This window comes from Rhinolophus sinicus, linkage group LG02, assembly GCF_036562045.2.
Source record: "Rhinolophus sinicus isolate RSC01 linkage group LG02, ASM3656204v1, whole genome shotgun sequence".
In the NCBI taxonomy this organism is placed as follows: domain Eukaryota; kingdom Metazoa; phylum Chordata; class Mammalia; order Chiroptera; family Rhinolophidae; genus Rhinolophus; species Rhinolophus sinicus.
Window position 1 is genome coordinate 55,130,595 of NC_133752.1, and position 21,630 is coordinate 55,152,224.

The window sequence follows — 21,630 nt, forward strand, 5'->3', positions numbered from 1 at the left end:
TTTGCACTAATGTATCCTGGCATTTCATGTGAAAACAGCCACTTCGACAATTCCACTAAAAGTCTAAAAAACGGGATAAGAAGTAAATGCACATAGCCTAAAGACATTTTGATAACTGAGAGTTGTCACCTGAAGTATAGTAACTGTAGTACTGAACCTGCCTGTGAATAAAATCTAGCTTTTGTCCATCAGATGTTCAGCTTGAAATCCTCACACATTGTTTTAAGTACCTGAACTTGTTGGTGTGTAGGTATTATATACTCTTAATATACTTGTATTACATAGTCTTAGATCGTCTTCTCACTACCTCCTCCTGACTTCTCCACATAGCAGCCAGCAGGATCTAACATCTTCTGGCTTCTCATTTGACCGTTCAGTCCAAATCTCTTTCCTTGGTATGCAGGGACCCTGAATTATGGTCCCCTCTTCATGTCTCTAACTTCCTCTTCCATACACCCCCCGCCCCCCAGCTCCGCCCAGCCAGTCTCATTTGGTCTACTTGCAATGTCACGAACTCCCATGCTCTCTCCTGCCCTAGGCCTCTGTCTGTGGGCTCTTTGCTCGGCTGACTCCTTTGAGACTCATATATCAGTTTACATCTGGGCCCAATAAAGGAGGGCCTGTATCAGTACCTTGTTTGTCTTCTTCCTAATACTTAACACATTGTAACCTACCGTTTTGTCCACCTCCCCCACTGAGGTGTATGTAGGCTCCATGTTTTGCTCGCTCTCCTAAACACAGGTGGGGGATGAGGGACTAGCACAGGACAACGCATTAAGTACTGGTTGAATGAAATATTTAAAAATGATTAAGTGATAAAACTGTCTTATCTACGATTAATTCCAGTTGTCTCTTTAGCTCTTTGATGTGTTTCCAGTCTGTCCATTCTGCCGTAAATATTCACTCTAAGAGGGAACAAGCTCTTACTACATTGATTGGGTATTCTATATATAATCTCTTTGCTCTTATCCTGCTCTCCAGCCATTCCCACTTCTTATGTCTTGTCTCTGCTCCCCCCATCCCATAAACATGCCACCTAGGTTGTAAATTTCCACATAAGCCTGTCTCTTTTTTTTCAAATCCATCCCCCTTCAGCATCTTCCAAGGCGAGACACAGAACTAGGTATTCAAAGGTGGTTGTTGATTGGTTCCTGTATTAGACACCAGATCCTTGGTGTGAGTCGTCATGTTGCATGCAGTGCCCTGCTGTGCATTTATTAGTGATTGGCGTTTAGGAAGCTGGAGATAGTAACCATCAAATTAGAGTATACCCCAACTCATTGTATGATGCCATTCAATTTAATTTTTTAAAATAGCTCAGACTCCAGGTCAACAAATCAAAATGCTCAAGTGTGTTAAGGCCCACTCATGATGGTAGGAAGATTTACCTGCCAGTTTTAAGTTTCTTCTCTGTGAACATGGGCAGTAGTCATGGTTATTTCTCCAGCAATACCATAACTTCCAAAGGGAGTATGTTTATCAACACCTTTTTTCTCTACATCTTCTCCCGGGAAAGCAACAGAAAGAAAATCTGGGCTTTGTGGCCTAAGTGGGACATCTTGTCCACTTACAGGGGGACTAGCATTCTGAGGCGTGGGCATTGTTTCTGGAGTTTCTGATCTGCAGGAACAGCAGTGGGTACTTGGACTGCAGTGTATCTCTTCAAGGGATCTGCCTGGGAAACAACAGCATGTTTAGGACGAGGTTTCCAATCCCGTGCTCCCTGAACATCTGAGCTACTAGAATAAAAGGCGGGGCACTGGTCTTCTTGCTGTCTGTCGTCCATCATCACATAAGTTGGAGAAGTAACTTTCGGTGGGTGCTGCAGAGACTGTGGGTCCTTAGGATTAGATAATAGAGGGTTGCTTGGGGGAAAGGCCCAGGTACAGGTGGTGGTGATGGGTGACTTTGTTATTTCATATCAGTTAGACAATAAAGGGTCCACATGTTAGAATACGGTGGTGGTTGTCCTGTTTATCTTGTTGCTATTGCTGTAAAAAATTTTTTGCAGGCATTAAAGTTTTGGCTCTGCATCAGGTGATATGCACAGAAATGTCTTCGTACATTTTTTTACATATAAATAATGAGCTGTAGTAACATTCACCATAAAGCATGGTATGGAGAGGGCTTAGTAAATCATGTTTGGTAATGGGAAAGAAAAGAGAGATGCTCTACAGTTGGAAAATGAGAACAGTGTTGCAATAGTAAGTGGCAGGGACATTAGCGTTGTGGCTAAAGAAGCAATCTCACTCTAAGTTGTTTCCAGGTACTTAAACTTTAGACATGGCTTATATAGGGTCCGCAAGAGGAAATAGGAAATCAGTACTTTTGGCTTTATCAAAAAAGTCAGTTGAAGGGCCGGCCCGGTGGCTCAGGCGGTTAGAGCTCCGTGCCCCTAACTCCGAAGGCTGCCGGTACGATTCCCACATGGGCCAGTGGGTTCTCAACTACAAGGCTGCCAGTTCAATTCCTCGACTCCTGCAAGGGATGGTGGGCTGTGCCCTCTGCAACTAGAAACGGCAACTGGACCTGGAGCTGAGCTGCGCCCTCCACAACTAAGACTGAAAGGACAACAATTTGAAGCTGAACGGCACCCTCCACAACTAAGATTGAAAGGACAACAATTTGACTTGGAAAAAAGGCCTGGAAGTACACACTGTTCCCCAATAAAGTCCTGTTCCCCTTCCCCAATAAAAAAATCTTTAAAAAGAAAAAGTCAGTTAAAGACTGTATTAAGTTATTGAAAAAAAGGTTAATGCATCTGTACAGTGATTCACTTAATCAAATATCTTTGGCCCTTCAGTTACCATTATCTCCCACTAACTTGTCACCACACACAAAACATCACATATTCTAGGACTCAACTCCACAGAACACCGCTTTTAGGCAAGGCTTGAAATCATAGGTCTTAGGTGGCAGTAAGGGTTGGTTGGTCCCACAGGGGTCCTTTAGAACATAGAGGTCTAGGCATGCCATCCATTTAGTCACACCAAGGACTCTGTAATGTCCAGTTTGATTTTCTAGTGAAGGCAGTACTATCTTGGAGGACTGAGTCCTGGAAGATGGGACGGAGGAGAAAGGTTCCTGATTGAAGAGCTGTACTTTGTCCAAATGTGCCCAGTTCCACTGTTGAACACAGACTGGGCCGTCTATCCCCAGTATAGCTTTTTATCTTCCCCAGAAACAGTAACACTAGGCACACGATTAAGCTAGTGTGTTTTCAATAGCTTCAGATACTTTCAGTTATCTTTCTTGGAGCTAATTAAAAACTATGCATAGCCATGTCTTCAGGATTCGTTAGAATACTTGTTAGATTCTTGTTAGCGCTTCCTTGGGAAATAGTGAAGCACTGGAGAGCGGTAACTTGGTATGAAGTGCTACGTAAGCCACAAGTGTATGCCGGGCCCACACACTACACTCCCAGCACGGGCCTCCGCCTTTTCAGCTGTGCGGAATCCCTGTCACTGCCAGACAGAATCTGATCTCGAAACACCTATTTGGTAACATTCTGGCTCTAGTAAGAGTCAAAGTTCAGAGAGTTTCTGCAAAAGAAGTGCATGTCCCATCTATCCCGAAAGGGACAAGGGCTCTTGCACTTGTCTAGATGGTGGACGAGTGTGGACAGACCAAATGCCATAATTACATCGAGATGGAGGTCAAATCACATCTGTGTCATAGGAAAGCCACGGCGATAGTTCACCTGCCAGAAGGCAGCTTGATGTGGGCACCTGTGGGGGAACTAATAGAAGGAAGCCAGTCATCTCAGCTGCGTCCCTTATGGCTCAAGTGCCTGTCTGTCCTTTCAGCTGTGGCTACCTCCCTGCTTCTGTGTGACACACCTTCAGCCTGACCTGCCCTTTCTCCATCCAGCTGTGAAGCTGCTCCCTCAGCTGCGGGAAGCTCGCAGGCAGGAAATCTCCCCAAACCTGGCTTCCACGTGAAAGCAGGAACACACCACCACTTCCTCCACTTTTAAAATGCCATAGCCTATGTAAAGGCATTGCTGTACTTTGTCTTTACATTCACAAGTGAGAAATTTCAAACCACACCCAGTAATGACAGTTTTTTAGTAGGAATATTCAGATCACAGAATACATTTGTCCCTGACAACAGACTCTAATGCTTTTCACTACATAATATGTTCAAAAGAATAACATAAAAGTGCTAGAGGATCAAACTTTGAGGCCGAGTTTTGGTGATGTCACCTTAAAATCACGCATCTCAAAGGAGTAAAATCTCAAATACAACAGTGTTTAAAATAGGTTGGCATTTTTAAAACTTTTGAAAATAAAGATGTTTGAGCAATCTTCAGAGAGCCTACCTAGATGGTTATCTGAAATACAGATGTCACCTGAAATGTATTAACTTTGTAAGTGTCTAATTTTCTTACCTGGCTCCATCGAACCTTGCTCAGGTGCTGCTTCCCATTTCTGGTTCGATTTCTGGTTCAGTACAACGTTCTGGAACAGGAGGAGGGGGGCCGCTGGACAATCTTACAGATATTCCTGAGTGCACAGCTTTAGCAGCTTCCCCACAGAGCACAGGTTTGACCTCCGCCTCCTGGGATGCAGAGTTTTCCCATGACTCTTGCTGCCCAGGGAGCAGCGCAGTGACCTCCACTTCAATGTGCACTGATTTTTCACAGCCTCCTGCTCCCGTAGGCCCTCTGCATCCAGGGCCTGTGCAGGTGGACCTTTCACAGATCTGAAAGAGATCAGAAGTGTTCCCTCTCCCTTCATAGGTACCGAAGAATTATATATTGCATCCTCCAACTGTGCAAATTTGGTAGAACCTGCACATTTTTCAGACATGCCTGAGGCTGTCTTGTGTACAGGTACGACACTATCTGGTGGTAACAGCTCATTTTCTTTTAGACAAGCAACATGATCAGTTAAAGGGATGGCTATTTGTTCCGGAATTTGCTTGACATGAGTAACTCCTTCAGGCATAAGTTCATCTTTATAGAGAGATGTTTTATGAACGGTTGAGGTAACCTCAATACCAGCCTGCAAAGGGACCTCAGGAGCTTGATCATAAGCATGAAATTCTTGTTGACCCTGCAGGGGGAGTGAGGAAGCCATTGAGGAGGGTGGGGTAGTAATCTTAGGGCTGGATGGTTCTGAAGGACATGAACTGCTTCACTTGTCTCCTCAGGCTCTGGAGCAGCTCTGCATGCACTGATGGGAACTGAGTGCTTTTGCTGCTAAAAAGTGGTCAAGCTCTATTGCCTTCCTCTGTGTCTGGAGATTTTTCCATCCGTGTAGATTCTTGGGAAACTGTAGATATTTCTCTTGATTCTTTTGCACTTTCAAGTTGCTTCTCTTGTGTGGTTCTTTCTGACCACTTCTCAACTAAAATAACAGCCAGATGATTAATAAGCATATATTCCCCAAATGAAGAATTGTAAAGAAAGCAGCAATAGATTGAACATTCGAATGTCAATATACACACAGGTACAAAAGAGTTTTGCTTTGTTTTCCAATATCCATGATTTAGTGTGGGTAATGAAACTTCCCTGGCCTAGCCACTCAAAAGACACCTCAGTTCATCTCCTTAGAAACAAGTAACTCCAAGTAGCACGGTGACAAAACTTATAACCAGAGACCACTTTTGGCTGGTCAGCATCAAAGGAAAGATGCTAACTCTGCCTAGAAATGAGGAAGCTGAAAACCTCCATGGAAAAGTTTCTGATCCAAACTTCCACACACAGCTAAGGAAGGAAAATAAAAATAAAAAGACTTCAACCTTGCCGATAAACGTCTAATCTTCAGGTGGTATAATAACAGTAATGAAACATATGCTGTCATATTAATAAAGGCATTCCTCAATTTAAGTAAATTGGTATACTAAGCTTAACTTAATAAATTGGAAAACTAGAGGATGATAGGGTATTTTAACATTAGGAAACATCACATATTCCAACCTACAAATGGTAGCACCTGCTGGGAGGTATGATAATGCACCCAGAGTCATATTGTCCCAGACAAGAGCAGAAACGAGATCTCTGGGTCCATCAGTGTGGACTCCGTGCATCCTCAGCCCTGAGGAAAATTCCTTGGAAGGCTTGGGAGGTCAAGACAGCTGATGACATACAGGCACTCCTAGAGCTGGAAAACTAAAATCATTTTCTGCTTGTCACCCACACATCTGTGTAACCACCTTAGTTGTTATTCACTGAACATTTTCATATGTGCTTACTTTACTGAGGATTTTCTCTCATGGAAACATTTCCCTAATATAATAAAATATGCAGGAAAAGTAGAATTTGCTTTACAAGAATGCTTGATTCAAGTCAAAACTTGGTTTGGAGACATGTGTGTTTTCCTAGGTTCAGCTGCTTTTTGAGGAACAGTGTCTCCTTCCACCATAGCTGCTGATTTCTTGTAAACTCAAGTCAGGTGTCTATTAGGTTGGTGCAAAAGTAATTGTGGTTTAAAGGGTTAAAAATAATTGCAAAAACCGCAATTACTTTTGTAGCAACCTGTACTTTTAGACATGGACACGACACCAGAGGCTCGCGTGTAGAGAAAGAAAAGCTACCTCTACTCTTACCTCCCTGTGCTTAGAACAATTACCTAATTTTCTCAACCGTTCACTTCTTCGCGTCTCCCCTACCCACTTTTTAACAAGCGCTTTGTCCAGTAACACTCTTGACTGAGTGCTTGTGCTGTGTGTGTAAGACACTGTACCAGGCACTGTTGAGGACATAAACATTGTTAAGATGAGACCTCATAAAGCTTACATTCAGTAGGGGAGATAAGACAGATATTATAGGTAAAAAGTGTAAGTCCCTAATAATGGTCCTAATAAAGATCTATGGACATTCAGAGGAAGAAAAGAAGAACTCTGGCTGGAAGAATAAGAGAAATTTTATTTAAATAAGTTGGCCTTCCACTTAAGATATAGAAAGCTGAAAAATAGCATTCACATTATAAGGGAAAAGCCAGATAAATCACAAAATAATTTTTCTTGAGCCCATCAGAGAAGAGAGTGACAAAGCAATCAAGTAACCTGACTTCCAAAGTGCAACCTGCCCCTCCAAAGAGAAAAAGGGCCACAAGAGCTGTCTGATGTGTGCAGGGCCTGGAAAGGTGAGGCCGCCACCACGCTAGCTGGTAAGGTGTCAGCTAAAATGTAAACATACTGATAAAGGCCAAATGTGCGTCAGTGAATAGCCTGGGACTCCAGACCCAAGGAGAGTGCAACTCTCTCACAAGCACTTTTCCATGGGCCTCTCATAAAGGATGGAAGCAGAGAGAAGACCAGAGATGACTAGAGAGATGGACATACATCAACACCTACCACAGGTCTCTTACCACTGGACGGGGGCAGGAAATACAGGCTCAAGAATGACCACAGATACAAGGCAGAGTTTGGCTGCCACAAAGACAGCCAGCAGGAACAATGAAGGCCCCACCCCCAAGGCTCAGGTGCTCAGGGCCAGACGAGGCCAGAGAACCCCCCTGCACTGACCACCAGCCTCGTACCAATAACAGGAATCAACAGGCGGCCCCCCAAGTGAGGAGCAAGCATGCAGGGAGAGATGCCATCTATGGAGCAGATTGGTGGGGAAAGCTGAGGGTGAAGCCCAGGCATGGAGACACACCCTGGCAGCCCAGCCCCACCCTCAGCACAAGGTAACAGCAGCCCTAGAGGGAACTGAGGCGTGCGGTACAGTGGCGGTAATGAAAACCACCACCACAAACCCAAGCCCAGCTTCTGACTAGACCTGCTGACTGAGACACCAGTTCATGGCCTCTGTGACTGAGTTTTCCTCCTGAAGGTCTTAAATTCTCCAATGATTTATTCACCATGAGAGTTTTCCAGAACCCAACCAATCTAGGGATAGAATCCCTAGATTGCCTGCACAGGACCTCTCTGATACATCACTTACAGGATATGTTTTCAGCAACTCTGAAAGGCCCAAAGCCCTTTTAAAGGTGTCTACCTGACAGGCTTGTCATACCTGTAATTCTATCTGCAGATTAATCCCCAGGCTTCATATTTTTGCCTCTACAAGTCCCCTGTTAAACACCAACCATTCTAGGAAGGTCAAGCATTATGTAATTGTGAATCATTAACAACTCATTGGGGAATTTATGATACTGCTTTCTTCCCTGCAACTTTTTCATAGTAAAAGAGGCTATGAAAAGACCTGGGTTTCAGTCCTGACTGATTTAATAGCGGCATGACCCCGTCTCAGGCAAGAATTCTGAGCTTCTGCCTCTTCACCTGTGAAATGGGAATTATAAATCCAATTTACCAAAGTTTCTGTACAGCGGTGTGATAACTTATGAAGCCCAAGATGTTCTTCTTTCATACACTGACTCTTGTATCCTAGTGTTCCTGACTTCATCTTGGCAACCTGGTGTCCGGCTCTAGCTTTCCTGGTTTCCATACCTGCTTCCCTCCAGCCCCTTCCTCTCTTAATCCTGACCCTGTGTTTCTGTCCACAGATTGGGGTCTGACAATCTGACCCCAATTCTTGAATATACCATTGCTAAATAATTTATTTGCCTTTTTTTAGTATGGACTATTTCTCAACTGATTAATCTTAGCAGAATGGAAAAGTGTAAAGAACGTAAGACCCCCCCCAAAAAAAAAAAACATCATTAGATGATCATTCAAACCCTTTTTAAACTTAATGAAATTCTTACCTTGGTAATGAAATTCTTAATGACCTTGCCTAGGCAAATATAAGACTTCAAGAAATGAAAGGATCATTTTTGCGTAACCCCCCTCCCTGCATGTACAGCCTTCCTTGAAAAACATCAGAGTAACATCAGAGCTTTAAAAAATTTAGTATGGATAGTACAGAAATAAATATATTTCTTGTTTGTTTAGTAAGAGTGTATAGCTAAAAGCATGTGTAACCAACTATAAAAATAATGCATAAAAATAGAATGTGGCATAAGAAACTAAAAACATTTATTATGAATATTGAATATGAATAAATAACTCAAGACAATATTTAACGACATGTATAACTGCTATGGTGCTGCATAGGAATTCAAATTGGACCGAATGATCAGCAACGGTTCGACTAAAACTACAATTATCTATCTGGCCAAGCCAAGAACGTCCAGGATCAGTTAGAAAAGTCAACAGGGTACCTCAGTTGGGGACCCAGGTGGGTAGGCCTCCTTGATTCTTCAAAAGAGATGGTTATGCCTTCCCTCTGCTGGAAGCCAAGACAGGGCTGCCACTGGAAACTGGACTCAATTAGGCTTAGCGGAATGGAAGGTGATAATGGTGTTGAGATCTCATTTACCATCCTGACGGAGAAACCACTGCCCTTTTCACTGAGTGGTGAAAAGATCAGAAACAGTACAATCCGGGCTCCAGGCTCCACACAAGAAGGTGACAGAGGAGGAAGAAGTGAAATAGTGGGAGATAATGGGGGGAAGGGAGCTGAAATTCCTCTCCCTTCACTCTTGCACTTCCAGAATTTAAGATTTTTCCAGAGGGATCCTAGAAGGTTACTGACTCGATTGTGGAAAGAGCCTGAGTCATGCTACTAGGAAGATCTAAGTTTAGATTCTAACTTTACCAATTACTTAGTATTTAGAAGCTGGTAAGTTATTTAATCACTCCCAAGCAAAGGATTTCTCTTGAGTAAAATTGCAATGATGTCGCCTACTTATAAAGTTGTCTTAATTGAGAGAATATATTGCAAGTGCCTAGGAGAAAACAGGTACTCAATAAATTCCATTCCCTTCTTCCTTCTTTTCCTAGCATACACTAAGGGATGGAACTTAAGAAAAAACTCTTTTGCCTTAAATAGCGCCTCAGTTTCTAAAATCCCCTCAATTAATGATTTGTTTGGATAATGAAGAAACTCACCTCAGAAGACTGAGAAATGGGGGAGCTTTCATTGAGTCATATGGTAGTGAGATCTGTTTAATCAAATTGCAGAAAAACAAGAGGAGAATCCAAGAATGTGTTTCACAGCATGAACTGTTTTAGAAATGGACATACATGCGTGATATGCCACAATGAAGGCTTGGATAGAGCTAGGGACTGTCTTAAAGATACTAGGCTCTGGAAAATGGGGGAAAACATGAGAGACAACAGGAAACTGAGAAAAGTTTGCTCCTGTATCTGTTTCTTTTCCTTCTCCCTTCTCCATCACCTGTCTCTGCATAAAATTTTGAAGGCACTGGGGAGATCGATAAACACTATTGGTCCTATGGTGAGGCCTACCAAAAATGGGGCTCCTTCTAAGAAAAATCCCAGGATGAAGTGTTCAAATGAAACAAATGATATGTGTAGGGATGTATTACTTATCTCCATGCTCTCCATGCATATGGGCAGTTTGGTTATTATACTGCTCGGCAGCAAAGTAACCAGTATCCTCCAAAGTAATAACTTTGCAGGATACAGCATCCCACTGAGCGTTCTTATGAAACACATGTCTTTCATGCTCACATCTGATATGTGGGAGATGAGTGAGGACCAGTGCACTAGGGATGGCAGTTAGCTCTTGCCCACATCACCAAGTTCTAATACCTGGTGCTGTCTTTAGATACAACCTCATGCTGAAGAGTTTGATAGCCTAGAATAAGCGTCCCTTGACTTAGTCCTCAAAGCATGATTAATTTCTCCTTATTGCAAGTCATCGAAAGCCTGGGAGAGCCACAATCCTTGGGACCAATAGAGCATGTCGAGTATTATAAGTACCACCATCCATATTTAATACTGGGATCCACATAAGTTCTATTTACAGTAAGGAGAAGATTCCACCCGTTATACCTACATTTTTACTGTAGAGAACTGAACCACTATGTAGCCAAATTTACCCAGAGCTCCCACAAGAATAGCACTTGGGGAGCTAAACCAGTGAGAAGGTAGGAGGATGTCACTCAGGGGAGGAAGTACCCTGTACCAAGTGGGAAACTTATGGTGCCTGTTTATCCCTAGGTAAACAAGGACATTATCTAGGGGTTAACTAGGGATAAACAGGCACCATAGTGATGCTTTCCTGGATATAGGTGGACTCATGCCGCCTGAGTTAATGGATCCTGTTTGTTCATTTGGAATGACCATAAAAGGCAGACAGACAAATGAGCCAAACTGATATTAGACAGTAACACTGAACTCCGTATTTTCTGGTCATACCTCATATTACCTTCCCATCTCCCTGGTAAACTAAACCAGCAATGTTCATTTCTGCTCTATTGCCTAAAGAGCAATTTGTTTCTACAGTCATACCTAAGCTTACTTTTAGGATTATCTGTACGCTATGTCAATTTCCTTGATATCTGTAGTTACCAGAGGAAAAAAGCAGCAATATCTCTTCCCCCTTAACTCCATTGAAAGTATGGCTGCTCCACTAGTTCAGTATGTTAATTTTCAACCCTGAGATTCAAAGACATTAGCCTAGCTGGACCAAAATCCACATTCAGTTTACTTGCAAAGTTGAATGGTGGGTAAATTCTTCAGTAAACAAATTAGCTTCAAAGGCTACCATTTAGTTACCTTTCATCGCAAAGATTCACTGACTTCATCACCATTCTCAAACACAGCAAGCCTGCACACTCTCCTAGCTTTGAAACAGCTCCAGGTATAGAGGACACAAGTACAAAGGCCATAACAACCTTGACTGCCTGGGAAACCAGGCTTATGGGGAGGGAGAGAGGGTCAATCTTCTAGCACTTGTCTGTACACCCTGCTAGTGGAAAGCAAATCCCAGACCTGTTTCCCATGGAAAACTGAGAATGACTGAGAATGCCATCAGGACCCTGCAGGGAAGAAACCAGACTAGACAGTGAAATCCCTGAACCACTGTGATTCACTCTCCTTTCCCTTCCAATGCAGACTCTTGTTATTCTTAATCTTGCTTTCTGGTTTGGGTGTCTCTTTCACTGCAGGTTTAAACCGTCATGATTTTTACATTTTCCTAGGTCTAATCCTGATTTCTCCCTACCTTGGCAATGTTACCTATTAACATCACCAAAGTGGCAGAGTATAAAATGTGGCTGAAACTCACTGATCCTACGTTTTCTTTCTCTACGATCATTCCAAAATGTTGGTCAGCCAATGTAGCAAGAATTTAGTTATTTTCCACACTGACCATGAGTCTCCACTCTCCACAAAATTCTGCCAAAAGCTTTTTCTTATTATTCTTTTAGACATGAGTGCCTGTCCTTGGGACTCGACCAATATATATTATTTCACTTACAGTGATCTTCCCAAACTTTCATCAGGTAAACTTTGCCTTTCTCATTTCTCCCCACCTCTGACTTTTTCATCACTCCCTGGTCTACTCAGTTTCATGCTGTCATGTTCGCATAAGATAGACATTTACACATATACACAAAAAACACAATTGTTTTTCTAAGCAGATATATACAGCCTATGTCAAAGAGGCTGGAGGAGACGATTTTCTGAAAAACTTCTCTCTTTAGTATGTATAGAGACATTCAGAAAAGATGGTCAGTGGCACCTAATTGATTTCCTGTCCTCCATTCTGGACTGCAGTTAAACCATCGTGGGGAGAAAAAAAAAGGGGAGGGGGTTGATAAACTTTTTAAAATTTAATTTAATTTTTTAATATTAGTTTCAGGTGTACAAAACAACATAATGATTAGACATTTACGCCCCTCACAAAGTGATAACCCCCCAAGTCTACTATGCCTCTGACATTGTAGATAGCTGTTACAATACCATTGACTATATTGCCTATGCTGTACTTTTACTCTACATCAGCCTCAGGTGTACAGCACAGCGGTCAGGCATCTAGACAATCTGTGAAGTGATCCCCCCGATAAGTCCAGTGCCCATATGGCACCCTACATAGTCTTTACAATATTATTGATTATATTCCCCATATTGTATTGTTAAAGTTCTTTATAAAAAAATTTAAAGGAGAGTATTTATACAACTTTCTTAAGTAACGTATTTCATTATAATGTGAGTCTTTATTACTATGAAATCCAATTATCTTCAAGTTCACTGCACTTCCCTAAAGGTAGGGCACATTGGAAATGGTTTGAGTCGTAGTTTACAAACACTGTTCCAGATCTCATTGTACCAAATGGTTTTCTAAAGATGTTCCCTATTTTTTCCTTTTTAAGACTTAGTATCTTCCAAATGTCAGTCCCCACATTTTTAAAACAACAACAACAAAAAAAACTGATTCAATAATAAAAATAAAGCATCTGTTTGATTATTTAAACATAAACAGTGTGATTATCTAAACAGAAAATATTTGTGGGCATCTTTTTTATGTTTGATGTATGCTCTTAATGATGAAACAGTTTATAATTAGTATTCTTATACTATTACCACCTGTGGTACTCACCTATAGTCTGATGAAATTGTTTAATCAGATTTTTTATATCCAGAGAAGCATTACCTGAAGGAATAAATGCAGGAAATCAGATACAAAAAAATCAAATTTAAAATGCTTCCTTTTTCACAGTAACAAATATCTAAAGCGATAACAAACCTTCTCTAAACACAGTAAGTTCTTCAAAATAAAATGCTGCAAACTCGGTGACATTTTGCGGGTTGGTTTCGAAAACTGCTCTGCTGAGTCCTTGGAGCACAATGTCAAGGCCATGAGGTACGAGAAGTCTGGACTTTGAAGAAATCATTGTGGCAGGATGTCTGTAATGTCAACTATAACGAAGAAAAAAAAGTCTTCTAAATAGTGTATTAGTTTTTAATTAAAATATTTATGAGTTAACTATAGTTTCTCAGAACAAACCTATCTCCTATTAAAATTATTAGTTTTAGTTCTAATCTCTCAGTATTTATTCTAGTAAAATGAACTAATTGTTGGTGGTAGTTAAAAAAAAAAATCACGTTACCAATAGCCTTTTTTATGTGCAGGTGAGCAATCTAGTATTATTAAAGAAATCCATGGAAAAAGCCCTGCCAGGAACTCCAGGATGATATCAAAAACAAAGAGCAAAAAAACCAATGAACCAAACAAAACCTGTTTCTGTAAAATTCAGTAAATATTTTGTGCAAGAAATTTTCAAGAAAATAAATTAAGCTTATTTATCTGTGTCCAAACAACATTCTACTAAACCACATGGGCACTGGCTTTTCTGAACATTCATCAAATAGAGTTACAAAGTGGGATTTCTACAAGAAATGTCTTTTTTACTCATTTTTCTAAATATATCCCTGGACACACTGATCATCTTTAAGTATACATTTTTTTAGCTTTAGTTTTTTGTTTTTGTTTTTAACATTAATCAGAATAGGTATAAGTTACATGTGGTATTATACCACTCACCACCTTCTTTTATTATATCCTCCCTTAACCTATGCCCTAGTTTTCTCCTCTTTCTCCCTTCTCCTGCCTGTCTGGATCTTAAGTGGTACCAAGGATACTGCATAGTATAGCCTGTAATTCTCAGAGTTGCAGAGGTTGCCACTGTAAACTGTGTGTCAGTGTGTGTGTGTGTTCTTGTTTCATTCTGAAAAATGATTTAAGAAGGCTTATAAATACACGTAGAGAACAAAATAAAATATTTAAGGAAATCAGTCCAGTGATAAGGAAAGGTTATGGTAGGAAAAATAGGATGAAGCTACAGGTAAGGTTAGTATTCCAACACAAGCCATAGGTCCTACACTTGGATAAGAGATGGGGTGTCAAATCAGCCCGAGCTACCAAGCAGCCATCACACGATAGAAAACAGTTGGTTAAATGATTCAGGTTTTCTGAGATAAAAACCAAATCAGTTGCTTAAGAGAATCACAGCTATTCTGGACACCGAGACTCAGGAGAAATTTCTCCTTTGGATCCTCACATAGATGAGAATAGTGTGTGATATAATAAACAATGTCCTCAGCAACATCCCTACAGTAGACTAATGAGTTTCCTGGGGCTAAGTGGCAATTTAGTTACAGCAATTATACAAGGGGCCGACCTCTAATAGAAAAGCAAATAATGTGTCATACCAAAAGGCTGAATATTTAAAAGCACATTTCATCTTCCCAAAACATGAAAACATGAGTCTGGATTGGCCAAAGCAAACCCTTTGAGAATATAATTAAGCATACTGAATCCCTTAATAAAAACTTACTTTCAGAGTGTAATTCAACAGGAGCTTTACTGAATTAATCTATCTTTACAAAAACCAGTAGTGCAGCTTCATAGGCAGTCGTTATATGATACATATACATACATACATATTAATATATAGGTATATGTACATACATGATTTTTTTTAAAGTACATCCTTTGTATCCCAGTGTGAGCAGATAGGTCATGTTTTCAAAGTGTTTTCTCAGTAGCCATGTTGGAGTTTACAAAACTCACTTTCTGCAGGCAGTTCCCCAACTGTGGGGAAGAGTGGCCATGCAGTAACCCTAATCTTTCTCACCCCAGGCATTATGCCTCCCTTCCATCCCACCAAAGACGTTGTAAATGTGTGGGGCCATTTAGTGCCCCAGGACCAAGATGCTAAGCCTCCCACAACACAATCCCATACAAGGAATCGTGCTGAGCAAATTGAGAAATACTGTGACACCACGCATAACTACATCAACGGGTAGTCACAAATAGACACTGAGGGTTGTTTGAAAGGGAAAGCTTAATGATTGTTCTCAAATCTTTCTTTAAAGAATGTCTGTCAAAAGCTAACAAATTTTGCAACCCCATCCCTCGCGCCAAACGTGAACTTGCGGTTACCCACTACCACAGGGGTCACTCTGGCGTAGGGAAACTGTGCCTTTGGGTGAGGATGCCAGAGCTGGGGCTTCAGAGCCTCAGAAAACGTAACCGGCACACACCACTCACTCCCTAAAGACTTACACCGGGCTCCGTGGGCCGCGCTGGGTCTGGGCTTGTTTTGCCCCTTGGTTTGTTTGGTGGAGAGGGCAGTGAAATGTGGAGAGCAGGCACCCTGATTTCGCAGCAAAGTTCAGGAGAGGCGGTGATGGATCCGCCAGTCCCCGGACACACTGCCGTTGGTTGGCTTTTGCCCCACTCACGGGCCTCCCACTCCGATGGCTGGCGCTCTGCCTTCCTCGACACTTGGGGAACCCTCCTCAATGCCTCCGGGGCGCCGGGGCGGGGGGACTCGCCCCACCTCCTCCTTTCCAGCTCCGTCCTAAAGAACTTCCTTGCTGGCGGTTCCTAGAGAGTCCGGCTCCCCGCAGGCCTTTTATACCACTGAGGACGTCAGTCCCAGCCAATAGGGAGCCGGGACGGACAAAGGCCGGAATTCTGTATGACATGAAACTGATCTGTGTTCAATCGCTTCATGATTGTCTTGGCAGAGTTGGTCTGGCCTTGAGGTGATGTGATGGCATTCTGCCTGTCCCCTAAGGTCGTCCAGAAGAAATCTGGGTGGTCAACAAGCTCTACGCCATCATTTTATGTTTGGGAGAACGAATGACTAGAGGGCAGAAAGTTCGTCTGAAGTCAGCGGCAGGATCTATGTAGTGATTCTACCTAGTGATCTGGATGGTTTCTGTGTGTTTGCCCAAAGTCAAGACTGCAGCGGCTTAGTAAGCACGAGTCAGAGCACGGTGCGCTATTTCTGTTCCCCATGCTGTGGGGGTTCCCTTATTTAGTCCTTGGTCTCCTCCACAGCAGTGGGGTCACTGGACTCCCTTGTCACGCCCAGTGCTGACCTGTGTTTAACCCCCAGTGTGAGTACTCTTAGTATATTCCAACTGTTATCTTGTGAGGGACAACTAATCTGACTCTTCTGCAGATGTGGAAGGGGTAGGATTTAGGAAAATTGCATTGTGACCAAAAGCTCTGCCACTTCCTTATTGTGTGGCCTTGGGCAAGTTACTTAATCTCCTTCTGTCTCCATTTGTTCATCTGTAAAATGGAGTAATAATAACACCTGCCTTAAAAGGATGCGGTGAAGGTTATTAATGCTTGTAAAGTGCTTGGAAGAACGCCTGGCACATAGTATGAGCTCAATAAACGTCAGCCCGACACAAAACAAACAAAGCAACATATGGTTCTGCCCGCTTCTGACATTGCTGGTCTGTCTGCTAGCCCCTGCTGCCTCCGAAGGAATCAGGCAGTTGAATTCATACTAAGAACCCCGAGCAAAATTAAGGATTGCGAGGCATTGTAAAGCGTGGCCTAGTTAGAAAGTACAGTCATTCCCACATACACACACAGCTATTTTTAATAGCTGGTAAGAGCCAGAGAAAATCCAGTTTCATTTAAATCAATCGATTAAAAAGAAAGGGGCAGAAGAAAGGTAAGAACGTTGGAGAGACACAGAGCCAAATTACCGTTGGATAATAGAATTAAGGGTCTGTTGAAGGAACTGGGAGAAATAGCAAAGGGATAGGAACCAGCGACTGTTCACAGCTCTGCAATGATTTGATTCTTCCTCAGCCCCTTGACTCCAAAGAGCAGTTGGGAAGAGCCAGAACTGTATTTGGCAAATCATATTTTTGCAGAGAAATGAACCATATGTAGCCTCTGGAACAAAAGGGTTATGTTTGGGTTAAACAGATGCTCTGGTTCAGGATGAGAGCCAGGGGCAAAGATATCACTACCCTGGAAGGAGGAAGGTGAAAGCTGTTTTTTTTTTTTTTGGTTGGCAAAGATACAGCCTAACTTCATAATTTTCTGTTTCCTAAGAAATTTTGTCTTCGCTCTCAAAGAAATATCTCATTATTAAGTAGAATTTCTGCCTTGAATACAAGCACGTAAAAAAAAAAAAATCATACATTTTTAACTTTATTTTCTATTTGGGGGGAAGGGGTGGTGAAAGGGAGGTGAGGCTGTTAACCCCGGCAACAGTCTCTACAGCTTTGTCTGTTATTGGTGGGTTCTGAAATAACATGTATTTCTATGTATTTGTGGAAAGATATCTTTAACTAGGCCACATAAAGAGCTAGTGTATCTGTAAATAAATTAAGGAGGTTGCAAGGCGTGGGCTGTTGTCCCTCTGTCTGTGCCACACAGCTGTAGTCTTTGTGCCTGGCCAGGCCTACTCCACAGTGGCTGAGATGGCCCCCAGGGGGAGGGCAGGGACGGAGCATTTGCCAAGGTGCGTCCCTGGGGAATTACACTCATGCCCAGGGTAGGCTTCTCCGTGGCTGGAGGCTGGCCTGGCTGGTCCAGGAGCCTCGGGTCCCTGCCTCTGTCAGCGTAGGTGACCAGGCATCGGTCATTTCGTGGGAGCCAGCTACATGTTGCCCAGGTTTAGGCTGTGCTGGGTTAACAGATGGTGGTGTTGTGATGGGTCAGGGAGGGCGCAGGGACAGCACACACAAAAAACAAAAACCGGCAAGAACAACAAAATAAACTTGACTATGTAAGATAATGGAGCAAAGGTGGGCAGGGGAGGCATAGAAATAAGGGGAGCTTTTTCCAGAGTTTGGAAGCCCAGTGCTTCCTTTCCACCTACGCAAAGCTGAAGCAGATGCTAAATGAGATACATCATGAGAGTTGGAGTCTAAAGGCAGACCCAACAACCTAAGACGTGATTCACGTCCATTAGGATATGATTTGTTTCTAAAATTAGGTTTCCATTTCCCCTAAATAGCCCCATAGCTCTTTGACAGCTGGGATTCCATTGATTTCAGGATAGTTTAGCAACAGGAATTAGGTGCACTCTCAAGTCTTGATCTGCTCATCGCACACACGTCCAGTTTCCTCCTAAGAGCCTGTACTTCCTGGAACAAATCAGAGTTGAAACATATATTCTCATTTTACAGCATCAAGTTGGTGAATCCATATCTCTGCCATAGCAATATAAAAATGCAATGGAAGGTTTGAAGATTTGGGTTGTTCAAAGTCATTTGATTGCCTAAATTCCTTCATCCAAAAAAGCAGATCAATAAACCTCTTCCAAGTTTAGTCATCTACATTAAATAAACAAAAAAAAATTCTACTTTTTTCCAAATAAATAGGTCCAAGCAAGCATGCACAAAATTCAGTCTTAATCACATCCTCTGTTAAAACCTGCAATGAACTAGACTTATAAAATTCAGAACTCTAATTGTTCTGATGTTTGGGATAATAGAAACGAGTCCACCAGCACATTTCTGTGGCTCACAATCATTTCATAAATCTTCTCTTTCACTGTAGGTTCTTCTGTAATAATTGGGCTTAGCTTGTTATCGTTCAGACCAAAAAGCTCTGATTCCTTAGAGAAAGGTAAGTTCACATGTTCTTGGTTAGCAGGTACTCTATGGTTTATAGCATCCTCCAGGTGAATGCATTTGGCCTCATGTTGACCATCCCTCCAGGGTGGTCAGATGAGTGAAGGGGAAGAACTAGCTATTGGAACTAGGATTCCTGGGAATGTCTTTGGCCCATGGTGTATGATATGAGACTTTGAGACTTGCTCCTTTATGAGCTGCAGAGGGACCCTCAGGAGAGCCAGGCCAGAGGCCATTCACAAATGGCTTTTTCCAGAGGCCTCTTCTTGTTTCTATAGCCTCTTCTCTTCATTAACACTCGACTAGCCTGGATTTTTCACCCTCTTTTGAGTTTGGATACCTGCTATCTATCGCCTGTGTTCAGATTTGGTAACTCAACCTACTTTCTCCACTTGTTTTTGGTTACTGTATGTATACTATACTTTGGTGAATGGCTTACAATCTCCTTGTGACTGAAACTGGACTGTACCCGGTTTGCTGTTTCTGGGTGTGTGGTTACCCCCAGTGGCCCATCCCTTTACTCAGGAATTGCTAATCGTCACCATAGTCTCAGGGTGAAGACATTGAGCTGGAGTGGAAGTCAAACACAGGTGAGGTCGGGCTCTGTCCACTATCTGCTGAGGAAAACCAGGTTTGTTTGTTTGCTTGTTTATTAGCTTTTCTTTTGCTACTGTCTAAAGGGTCACATTGAAACAAACACTCTGAAGTTAAATTAATTTTTCTCTACTTTTTTCTGTGTTTTTTTGTTTGTTTGTTTGTTTTTTTACCTTTTTAGTCTACCTGTATTCTCAATCAAACTTTTTCTACCTTCTACTATCCCTTGTCACATTAACTTGAGCACAGATGGGATACTACTGTAGCCAAGAATTTATTTTATTGTTTTCTATTTGTTCTTCCAAATGGCATGTCCAGGGTTTCACCTGCTCTCCTATTTCACTCACTCCTTGAAATGACTGTTTTAACACTTTTCTAGATACAAGGAAACAGGTAACTTTCTTTGATAACTTATGTGTCTTAACCAATCCTTGACTGTTTCTTTCCTCACTGAGGAAACAGGTAAAAGAAAGGGGAAATAGAAGCTATTATTTTTTCCTATTAGGTGAGGAGTGAGTTTTGATGGATCCAAGATTCCTTAATGAGAATAACAATAGCAGGATTCAGACGGCCTGGTTATGAATTCCTGCTCTGCCACTGACTAGCTCACTCCCTTGGAGGGATTACGTAATTTGCACAAGCCCCAATTGCCATATTGTAAGGTGCGGTAATAGTGCTATTTAACTTAGAGACCTGTTATGAAGGTAAACGAATTAATCCTGCATAAATACTTTATGCCTGATACTTAATAAGAACCCAGTAATATTAGGTGTTCCCAGTTGTCTCCTAGATTTTTGATAAATACTTCCTTTTCACAACAATGCACTCACAGAATTGTGCCTATTTCTTGCTTAACTGGAACCTTTGTAGAAAAACTTATTTTTTTATGCAATCTCTTAATAAGAAATTGAAGTGGTGAAATTGAAGTATAAATCTAATAAACATAAAATCAATGCCAATAAATCTTGGCGGAGTATTGGCTTGCTTCAGTTGATTTTACACCTGTATTTTATGAAGTGCATTTTATTTTTGTTAAGCATTCCATTACACTGTACTACTTACTACAGGCTGAGAGCTGTGTCATAACTAGAAATAGCAGTAAATCTGAGTAAGAAAGCTGCCAAGATGACTGTCACAGCATTTCCTTTTTGTTTGAGCTTCGGCATCTTTGGAAGAAAAGGAAAGAAAACTTTGAGGAGTATACTGGAGGGCAATTGTATTCTTTGGCATGAAATATAGGATACAAAAATGCAAGAAAAGCAGGCAGTCCAATATCCCAATGCAATTCTAGCTGTGGTCACTATACAAACTTAACATATACTATGGATATAAATTTACTGAGTGAGTAGTTGGCCCCTAATGGATGGAGAAAACATTAATGGGGACAATATACTTTCAAGAAGCTAATTCTTAGTTTTAATTTGAATATATTGAGCCCAGAGGACTTTCATTTGTTTTTTTTTGTTGAGGTTTTTTTTTTTCCCCTCCTTTATTTTCTTTCTTTGGAGGGGGCTCTATTACATATGATTTAGCACTTAAATGATTTAAACCAATTAATGATTAGATAAATGGATGGATGGATGGGTGGATGGATGGATGGATGGATGGATGGATGGATGGATGGGTGGGTGGATGGATGGATGGATGGATGGATGGATGGATGGATGGATGGATGGTAGATAGAATGACTAGTAGGATGGATGGATAAATGATCGGATGGGGAGGTGGATAATGGATGAATGTAAATATTCATAAAAGTGTGTTTGCTCCAAATGTTCTACAAGGCAATTACCAGACACCTGAAACACAGTAGGCACTCAATAAAATATCTTGAATAACTGAATATTATAGTTCCTTTTATCCTCCCAGACGCCCAGCATTTCCTTGTTGTAATTGGCACTTATTTAATTGCTAATAAAGGAAGAAAAAGAG

The 21,630-nt window shown here is 41.7% G+C and overlaps 2 pseudogenes; both read right to left on the reverse strand.

The window, feature by feature from the left end:
* Positions 1-1,397: 1,397 nt before the first annotated feature.
* LOC109439759 (uncharacterized) lies at positions 1,398-16,077 on the reverse strand (annotated as a pseudogene).
* On the reverse strand, positions 1,552-5,329 carry LOC141566981 (calcium-binding tyrosine phosphorylation-regulated protein-like; annotated as a pseudogene).
* Positions 16,078-21,630: the final 5,553 nt, after the last annotated feature.